Genomic DNA, 10,443 nt, shown 5'->3' on the forward strand with positions numbered 1-10,443 from the left:
TATATATATATATATATATATATATATATATATATATATATATAAGAGGGAATAAGCACACATGTCTCGGCCGATGTGTGTGCTTCCTGAAAATATCCGCTAAGTTCGAGGATAATTTAGTCATTTTAGGTTTATTGTGGCAGTTTGTAAATTAGGACTCTCAAAATATCAGATGTGTCACATATATTATTTAAAAGGTAGGTTTAAAAGATTATAAAATAATTGATAACAAAATTATAAAATTAAAACAAATAAAATAATATGTATTGGGAGGAGACTTGTCCGGGCTTTTGTATCTAGTATATATAAATAAACTCAAAAATTTCCCATTTCTCCTCCAATGTGGGGCAAAGTTCTTTCATTAAGAAATCTTTGAAAATTTCAATTTTCGTCCATTCTCTTAACCATTTTCATTTAATATAACCCCAATATCTACTATATTTTTTTTTCCTTCCAAAGATAATATTATATCTAGATGGCTCCGACATATCAAGATATGGGATAACTGCCCTAAATACAAAAGAAAATGACACTTCAATTTATTACTACAAAAAAAATATAATTGACTTAACAATGTTTTTTAATTTGCATAAAATAAAACGATAATGGAGGCAATTAGTTGGAGAAATCATTTTTAACTTTTTTTTAATGGAAGTAGATGTTGATGAAATACTTTTTATTTTTATAGTTAGGATTAATTTAGATCAAGAAAGTATTTGATAATAGTGAAATGGCAGACATTATTAACTATTGATGATGCACAAGCCCAACAATGACGATTCTCAAATACTAGCTCTTTAATTTTTTCTTGGAGTTTTTTTTTTTTGTCTTATATATGGTGTTTGGAGTTTACATTAGAGCTCCGATTAAATTCGTATCGTGCACTACAATGTTCATTCGGGGGTGACGCTCCCAACATGATTTTCTCCATACATAGAGTTTGAATTCGAGGCGTTTTGGTAAGGGTGGAGCAGTCTCACCATTGCACCACAATCCATGTTGGTACTTGGTGTTGATAAATTATTAGAGAAATAATTAGTACTATTTATTTCATGGTGGCACCTAGGGATGTCAACTTGAGCCCAAATATAGGTAATCCGATCAACTCGTTTAAAATTTTATGGGTTGGGATCAAGATAATTTGAACTGAATTCAATCTCAATTCATTCAAGCCTTGACCCATTTTAAACGAATCTTCAATTGAGCCCAATTTTATCTCCAATTTCGACTCGTTTTAAGACTCTTTATTTGTATTGATGTATGTTTGTTCTTATATTGAAGCATGAAGTACTATCTATTTTATATCTTCTAGGATTTATCTATCCATTAGTAACTTCTTTTCTTCTTTTTTTCTCGAGTTGAAATTGAAATTGTGGTTATGAAACTTAAATAACAATATATTAAACTTATTGAGATTAAGCGGGTCAAATTGAGCGGCTTAAGACCCAACTTGTATTTTAGCCCATTTGAGCCCAAAATAAACTTGGATGGGTTATGATCCAACCCGATTTCTATTTAAATCCATTTGTCATCTTCAATTTTAACTCAACCCACCCACTTGACACCCCTAATCGCAACTAGCATATTGGGTAGGTGCGGTTTACCTCTTTCGTACGGAACATACCCTAAAAACAACGGCTAGAAAAGCTGAATATGGAAAAAAAAACTTCAGGAAATTGAAGACTAAACAACAAAATTATAGCTCTAAAAAGAATATTTTCAACAAGTATTCAAGTTCGGAAATCAAGGGTGTGTTCGAAATGGATGATATTTTTTTAAAACTATTTTTTATTTTTTACATTTGATGGATCAAAATGTTTTAGAAACACCTTAATATCAAAATTACAACAAATCCAAAAAAGGGAACTTACATAAATTCTATTAGTAAAGGAGTCAATTACTTAGATATATTTTAGTTCGCAATATGTAATGACCCGTTTGGTCATTTTGAGTACTAGAGCTTTTTATTGCATAAAAGACTCTTCCGGTAGATTTTAAATGGATATTTTGGCCTATTCGTAACTACAATTATAGAACTAATGGGATAGTTTTAATATATTAGTTTAGTTGGTGATTAAAAAAAATAACATTAAAGTTAATAGTGAACCACTTTTACCGCTTTTATAAGTAGCTTCATATAATAATTAGGGTTTACTAATTTTGAGTGGTTAATTATAAGAAAAGTGGGCTTGACGGTTGGGCACAAGCGGTAATGGAGAAGGTCGATTCAGGTAACCTAATTTACGCTTTCAATTTGGTTTACATATAATTATCTCTTGGTGGCTGTATAATTAAAGATTGGTGAATAAATAACAATTAGAAACCATTTTTATAATTAAGATTGGATAATAGATAGTAGCGTTAGGTTGGGTTGGAGGTGAAACTGTTAGGCAAGAATTTATATTATTATTATTATTATAATGTTAGAGAGAGAATTGAGGCGTTGCATTCATATATGTGTGTATATTATATTTTAATGGAAAGTAACTAACTAATTACGTGATTGTGGTTGATATATTTTGGCCTTTCAACTCCCATTTACTTAAATGTATATTAATTTAATAAATATTTTAAAGGGAGGTAATTAATTAGATAATACATTTAAACACTTTCAATTTTTAAAAACAAAAATAAAACAGAAAACAAAAATAAAATGTCAAAAATAAAAAATAAATAGAAATACTGAATATATATATATATATATATATACACACACTAGTTTCACCCAAACTAATACACTCAAGTTTTCAACCTTTATTAAAAAGAAGAAAATCTTAAGAATGTTATAGTGATGACGATTAAAAGAATTAATGAAGTACTAATAGTAACTTTGTAAATAGAAGAAAAGCAGCTTGATAAGTGTTTTTTCAAAAAGAAAAAAAAGAAGAAGAAGACTTTACCTAAAAGCTTAAAAATTGATCTAAAAAGAAGATTTTTGAAACAAATTAAAGCAGAAATAGTGGGTAACATATCACATGTATTAGCATTAAAGATATGTGAAAACTCAAAAGTATAGCAACATATCGTTATGATGTCGGAGAAGAATGAGGTTACGTGTATCCAAATTTTATTTTTATTTTTATGAAATAAAAATATTATTTTTAATTCACCCTCAATTTTCCAGAACATGATTTGACTTCAAAACTCATCGTAGGTAATACTTTTGTATAATCCAATAACTAAGATTTTTTTTAAGAAAATGAGATTTAAAAAATAATATTAATGATATTATTTTTATTCGCATAATATAGTCAATCATAAAACATAATAGTAAATGTCCAACAGCATCCAACACAAATATTTGAATTATCACAAGTACATTAATAATATTCTTGAAATATTATTCCTTATTAAATCCTTCAAGAAGACTCAATTAAAAATTATCCAACCAATGTAACCAATTATTGTTTTAAAAAAAATATTCAATTCAATTCAATTCTAAAATTAGGTCAAATATGAGTAATTTCAAATTTTTGGGTGAATAATTATGTCGAATATGAATAATTTCAGGTCAAATTTGACGATAGCATAAAGACTTAGATTAAAAATAGGAAAAATTACTATAATATACAACTTAAGTTTTTAATTAACCGTATATACATATACTTTTATTTAATTACAAATATAGTTTCAAAATTACAAATTAACAATTTAATTAATTTTCCAATTTAAGTTAATTATTCAGTTTCCAAATTTTCTCTCTCCCTCCTTATAGAAATTTGTGCCTACATTTATGGATACTTTTTTAATTCCACACTTTACTGCCTTTAATAAATATATTTGTTTTTATTTTTATTTTCTATGCAATCTGCCCAAAGTAAAAACTTTTTTATTTCCATAATTATTTCTTATTTTTACAAGTTACTTATTTTTAATATAATATTTATTTTTATTTTATTCCTTATATGACACAATTTAGGTAAGGTAAAAAGTAAATTTTGTTATTCTTTTCAATATTTCTCCTTCTCTGGTTAGTCACGCTTTCTAGAACTCTTCCTTCTCTCATCTTCCTTCGTTTCTCTGTTTCTCCATTGTTGAGTTTTATAATTCTTGCACCATTGTTAACTCCTTGCTGTTCTTCATCTTCGACTTCTTAGTTTATTATATTGTTTTAGATGGATAGCCCCCCCCCCCCCCCCCATCATATGTTCTAGACCTTCGTTTGAGTTGAACATATTTACTCAAACTTTGGTCAAAAAAGGCGAAAGAGATGATTGTAAAATAGGTAAAGAAAAAAATGAATTTATTTTCATCAATTCCTCATCAATCAACAAGATTCAACTCATAGCTTTATCAACACATGTTACACATAAGGGATATCTTGAAATGAAATCAAAATTGAATCTCTTTTGATCTAAATAAACTTGGACACCCATATCGTTATGAATCTTTATTGGTGGAGATGGACCACTCACGACGTATTTGAGTTCTAAATAAAATATGATCGTGTCCACACCCAATTGGGGAGATATAGTATTAATGAAGCCTTCGTATTTGGTGTTTGCATCATACATCACTCCTTCGATATCATAATCCACTTAATTACCTGTATAAAATTACAAATTATCAATCAACTTAATAAATTAGCAGAATGCATTTCGTACATAAATTAAATTACACAATTTGATAGTTAGTATGGTAATTAATAATATACAAATGGGTGTTGTTTTTAAGTAGTTATCAGACCAACATTTTCACCAAAAATAAAACTACATAACTGGTAACACAGTTTGGTAGTTAGTATGGTAATTAATGGTATACAAAGGGGTGTTGTTTTTAAGTAGTTGCCAGACCAACATTTTCACCAAAAACAAAACTACATAACACTTTTGCGATGCCTTACACCAATAAGTAGTTGTCATACCAACAATTTTAAACATGTTATATAAATCAAATTAGGCAAATTAATACACCAATAAATGTACCATTATATTTACAGATAGGCATGCTGGAAACGACTTACGAGAACTGATTTAGTTGTCTGAAAATATATTTTCACCAAATCACGCACCACAATTGGTAACTATCACTTACAAAATCACTTACTTTTCATATACCAAGTCATAATTTACACTATCAACTACACCAAAATATGCAACTCAATATTTCTTTAAACATGTTATATACAAATTCAGACAAATTAATACACCAATTTGATGTACAATAATATTTACGACAAAACTTACCAAATCACACAGCAAAAAACTTACCACATCAGACACCAAAAAACTTACAAAATTAGACATCAAAAACTTATCAAATCAGACACCACAATTTCACTTACCAAATCACTTAACCATTTCACTCACCAAATCACATACCAAAACATTATTCACAATATCAATTACACCAAATAATTTACACCAAATTAGTAATACCATATGTAATTGAGAATTAAGGTATAAAATTCGTTATTACACTAGTCAGACAAACAAATTCACCAACACATGTACCGGAATATTAGTTGAAGTTGGTCTTTGTATAAGACACCAAAATAAGACATATACCATACCAATTACATCTGATCACATACCAAAATAATTTTTCAATTTAGATACACCAATACACGTACCCGAATTTTAACTTGAAGTTGGTCTTTGTATAAGGTATAAATATTAACAATAACACCATATTGATAAGAAACCAACTGGTGTGGCAATCAATTAAACATACCAATTTAACAAGATCACAAATAATAAGAAAATTTTGAATTAGGTGTTTTTATACGCACAATAACTTACGTTGGTGCGGTAATCAATTAAACATAAAGTTATACCAAAAAATATTCAACGAATCGGCTGTTTAATAACCACCAAAGTTAATTTACTATACCACCAAAAAATATCACTCGTAGAAAAAAATATTACTTAAACCTAATAATATAACAAAAAAAACTAAATTTATACCAAAAAACGTATGTGATGAGTCCCATGCTATTAAACCTAAAAGATTACTAGATGCACCATGCTAATAATCAAATCATATAAATTTTATGATACACCACAATGACGTACAATATAAACAAACCAATAATTATCGAAAACATTAAACACCGACGGTGTGAAAAATCAAATATTAGCAATGTAAAAAATACCAATTCAATCATTTTTTATTCAGATGAATCCCATCGCCTATTGTGTTGTATTAAAATTGAAAAATTGTTGGTATCCATTTTGAATTGTCGATCAAAGTAGTCAGAGAGTTTTATTTTTGTTAGAAATCTCTCTTCTTGGGAGAGAATATTTAACAAATCTGAGTAAATCGGGGAAGGTAAAATAATTGGAGAAAATTAAGGGATATGTGATTTGGTGGGTGACTCATTCTACGTTTCTTTTTCTTTATAAAAAAAATAAAAAATATATATATATAAATTCTAGTTTTGTAAAAAAACTATTGCTATATAAGTGAAAAAAAAATATTGTTATATAGTAGTAATTAAGGTACTTAAATTGTATACTTAAGTTTTTTACCCTTAAAAATATATTAAATATATCAAAATACCTTTTAATTCCGTGATTTTAAATATATCGTGTAAAAAGTTAGAATTCTTTAGTTTTTATTGTACATGACTTGTTTTCAAGGGTGTATATTAATGCTTATTTCCGGAGGTTTAGGCTATCGTCCCCTTCTGCTTGTTCTCTATATAAATTTTGGATGAAATAAAAGGCTTGCGCCATTGAAGGCATAAAATTTACATAAAATAAAAGAAATAAAATAATTAAAAGTTGCTAAAAAGAAAAATAAGTTAGACAAATTAAAACAGAGAGTAATATGCTAAAAGATTCCATGTTAAATACACAACTAAATGTTATGTACATTAAATCTTGATCCAATAATTAATGTAATCTGTTTTGATCGGTTCGATTTTAACTTAATCCGTCCATTTATCACTCCTAACTCACGACCAAATTAGATTTCAGCAAAGTTTGACATACGCAAATTAAGTTTAGTGTTGCAAGTGAGCTCCTTAATATTAATATTATAAATTGTATGCCATGGTAAAATATTTGATCTTATACATACCGTGTGAGTTTTCAATAAAAGGAATACAAATGAACATCATCGAGCACCGCACTTATCGGGTAGCGGTCATGACTCGTTCCGAAAACAAGCCTTAGCGTTTGATCATATTTTATTGTGAAATTTAAAATAAAATAATTTATAGTCTCAAAATAAAAAAATAATATTTGAAAAATTAATTCAACTCCAAAAAAAATAGTTAAAAAAATGTAACGACCCGTTTGGTCGTTTTGAGTACTAGAGCTTTTTATTGCATAAAAGACTCTTTCGGTAGATTTTAAATGGGCATTTTGGACTATTCGTAGCAAAAATTATAAAACTAATGAGATAGTTTTAATAAATTAATTTAGTTGGTGGTAAAAAAAAATAACATTTAAATTAATAGTGGACCACTTTTATAAGTAGCTTCATATAATAATTAGGGTTTATTAATTTTGAGTGGTTAATTAAAAGAAAAGAGGGCTTGACGGTTGGGTACAAGCGGTAATGGAGAAGGTCAATTCAGGTAACTTAATTTACGCTTTCAATTTGGTTTACATATAATTATCTCTTGGTGGCTGTATAATTAAAGCTTGGTGAATAGATAACAATTAGAAACTATTTTTATAATTAAGATTGGATAATAGATAGTAGCGTTAGGTTGGGTTGGAGGTGAAACTGTTAGGCAAGAATTTATATTATTATTATTATAATGTTAGAGGTATGAGAATTGAGGTGGTGCATTCATATATGTGTGTATATTATATTTTAATGGAAAGTAACTAACTAATTACGTGATTGTGGTTGATATATTTTGGACAGAAATAGTGGATTGGCAATGTAACTAAGGGAATCTTTGTATAAGGAATTAATAATGCTATTGATTAGAATAATGATGAATTAAGAAGGGATGAATTGCTAATCGGAAAAGTCATGCATATAATTTTGTCTTCGCTCCTCTTGTTGTTAATGTTGGAAATTCCAAATTCCTCTTTAATTTGATCAGAATTACTAATGAATACAATCACCTTCAATTATCCATCATAAGCTATATGAGATGTTGTAGGTACGGTTTGTTTGTTGGATTGATTCAGCTATCTATCATAAGCTATATAAGATGTTGTAGGTACGGCCTGTGTGTTGGGTTGAAGTTTGATCGTAAGATATCATATAATAAATCAAGTTTTGATATATTGAGATAGGTAATTATATATTAGGTGTATCGAATTATTTAAATTCCATTAAAGATATGTTAATGGGAGGAATTAAGACTTACCCATAGGTTTGAACGTTAGGAAATTGATTATAGAATTAGGTGAGTTTTTGGGTCTAGGCTAGACATAGAATAGTAAGAGTGTTTATAGACTCGTTAACTTACAAATTATGCATATATATTTGATAGATTGGAAAGGTTCGGAGGCATTGAGGAAAGAAAAAGTATTGGAGAAGTAACTTGCTTGACTTCAGTTCTTCGGTGGAGGTAGGTTATGATTTATTCTATTTGATAGATAGACTCTTAATAGTGATTGATATGCATTGAATGATATTGTGAAGTTCTCTATGTACTTGATTGTGTGATTGTGTAGCTTGGTTGTGTGGTTTGTGATTGGTCTGAAATCCTGAGACCGTAGAATTTATAATCTTGAACCCCCTCTATCGAAGTGATGCCTTGAATAAAGAAGGCTTGATGAAATATTGTTAATGAATTGAAAAGTGGTGATAATAAATGATAAATTAATGATATTAATGGATCGGAGTGTCACGTTCCGACACAGTATAATTGGATCGGAGTGTCACGTTCCAACACGGTAACATTAAAGGAAAAATATATTGAATTAACTTAATGTACTCAATCTCAAAGAACTCAATTTCCAAATTAGTTTGGTTTGCAGGCATGAGTCCTTATGTGTGATCTTGATATTGTTGACTGATTACGTACTTACTTTAGTGTTGTTGACACTGGTTCATGTGTTTGTTGCTTGCCACCTACTAAGTATCATAGTTGATTTTATATTATTATTCATTACATATTAGTTTCTATTTTGGATTGGCAGATGATATCTACTCAGTACATGTTGCCCTGTACTGAGCCCTATTTGTGTTTTTCTTTGTTTTCATTTTGTGGAGTGCAATGAGTGTATCGGTGACTTCAACTTGCCCTCAGCTCTAGCCAGTCTCCAGCACATCAGGTTCCAGAGTGAGCTTTTCATTCCAGCTCGTGTTGGATTTTCTTGGTCATGGCATGATGTCCTTAGTTTTCGGACATAAACTATTTTATTCATTTATTTTGGTGTCTTTAATACTCTTAGACTTAGTATTTGAAGATTAGATGTTCTTGATGTGATGGCTTTCAGATTTTGGGGATAATAAGTGTTAGACTTTAGAGGTTTATTTGATTGGTTACTTTAATAAGTTTTGAGCTTCCGCATTATTGTTGTTATTCATAGTTAAATTATTGATATATGTTGGGGTTTGGATTCCTTGGTTCACCCACTTAAGAGGTTAAGTGTGGGTGCCACTCACGACTCATTTTGGGTCGTGACACAATATTACGTATCTTATCAGATTTTGGTGCCTTCAGATACATCAAGATATATGTATCTCAGATACACGAGGTCAACTTTAGGTGTAATTTGTTCTAGATACATTGTATCCAAATAGATTCGCATGTATCTAGGATACATAGCAAATCTCACTCGCCTTCATCCAATCTCGCTCACCATTCCCAGATACATGTGAATCACTCCAGATACATACATATACATGTATCTAGTGTGATTTGCATGTATCTAGGATACATATGAATCATGTTTGCCTCCCTCTTCAATCTTGCTCGCCTATCTCCCTACTTTTGTGTATCTCCTAGCAAAAATACATGTATCTAAGAGTAAGATGCATAAGTAACTCTTTATTAGTGGTAAGATACGTAATATTTTAAAAGTATTACCAATAATAGTATATGATAGCGAAGTATGTCTAATTATGTAGTTGACTAACTCTTATTCTTTACAAGAATTAAAAATTACATAAATCTCATAGTGTTTAAAAGTTAAACATTCTATTCTTATTTTTTTCAAAATTACAAAAGTCCTTTAAAATTTTAAGATCTCGGATACATTAGAAAACCTGCGGATACATAGCTCACGGATCGCGAATGATACATTATTTAATGGGAGGGATGTATCCGAGAGAGGGGAGGGATATGTCCAAAAGGGAATAGAAATGTGTACGAGAGGGGATAGAGATGTATCAGAGAGGGGATATAAATGTATCCTAGAGGAGATAGGTGTAATGACCGTAAAGGTCATTTTTGGAAATTTTCATAAAATGACCGTTTTACCCCTCCCGATAATTGCCCCGAGTCCTAATTGTTGTATTTTCGAAGTTGGTTTGAAGGAAAATTGATGAAAAGTTGAGTTTTTGGAAAGTTGAGTTTTTAAGAGT

The sequence above is a fragment of the Solanum stenotomum genome, chromosome 2, assembly GCF_019186545.1.
Source record: "Solanum stenotomum isolate F172 chromosome 2, ASM1918654v1, whole genome shotgun sequence".
NCBI classification, from domain to species: Eukaryota; Viridiplantae; Streptophyta; class Magnoliopsida; order Solanales; family Solanaceae; genus Solanum; species Solanum stenotomum.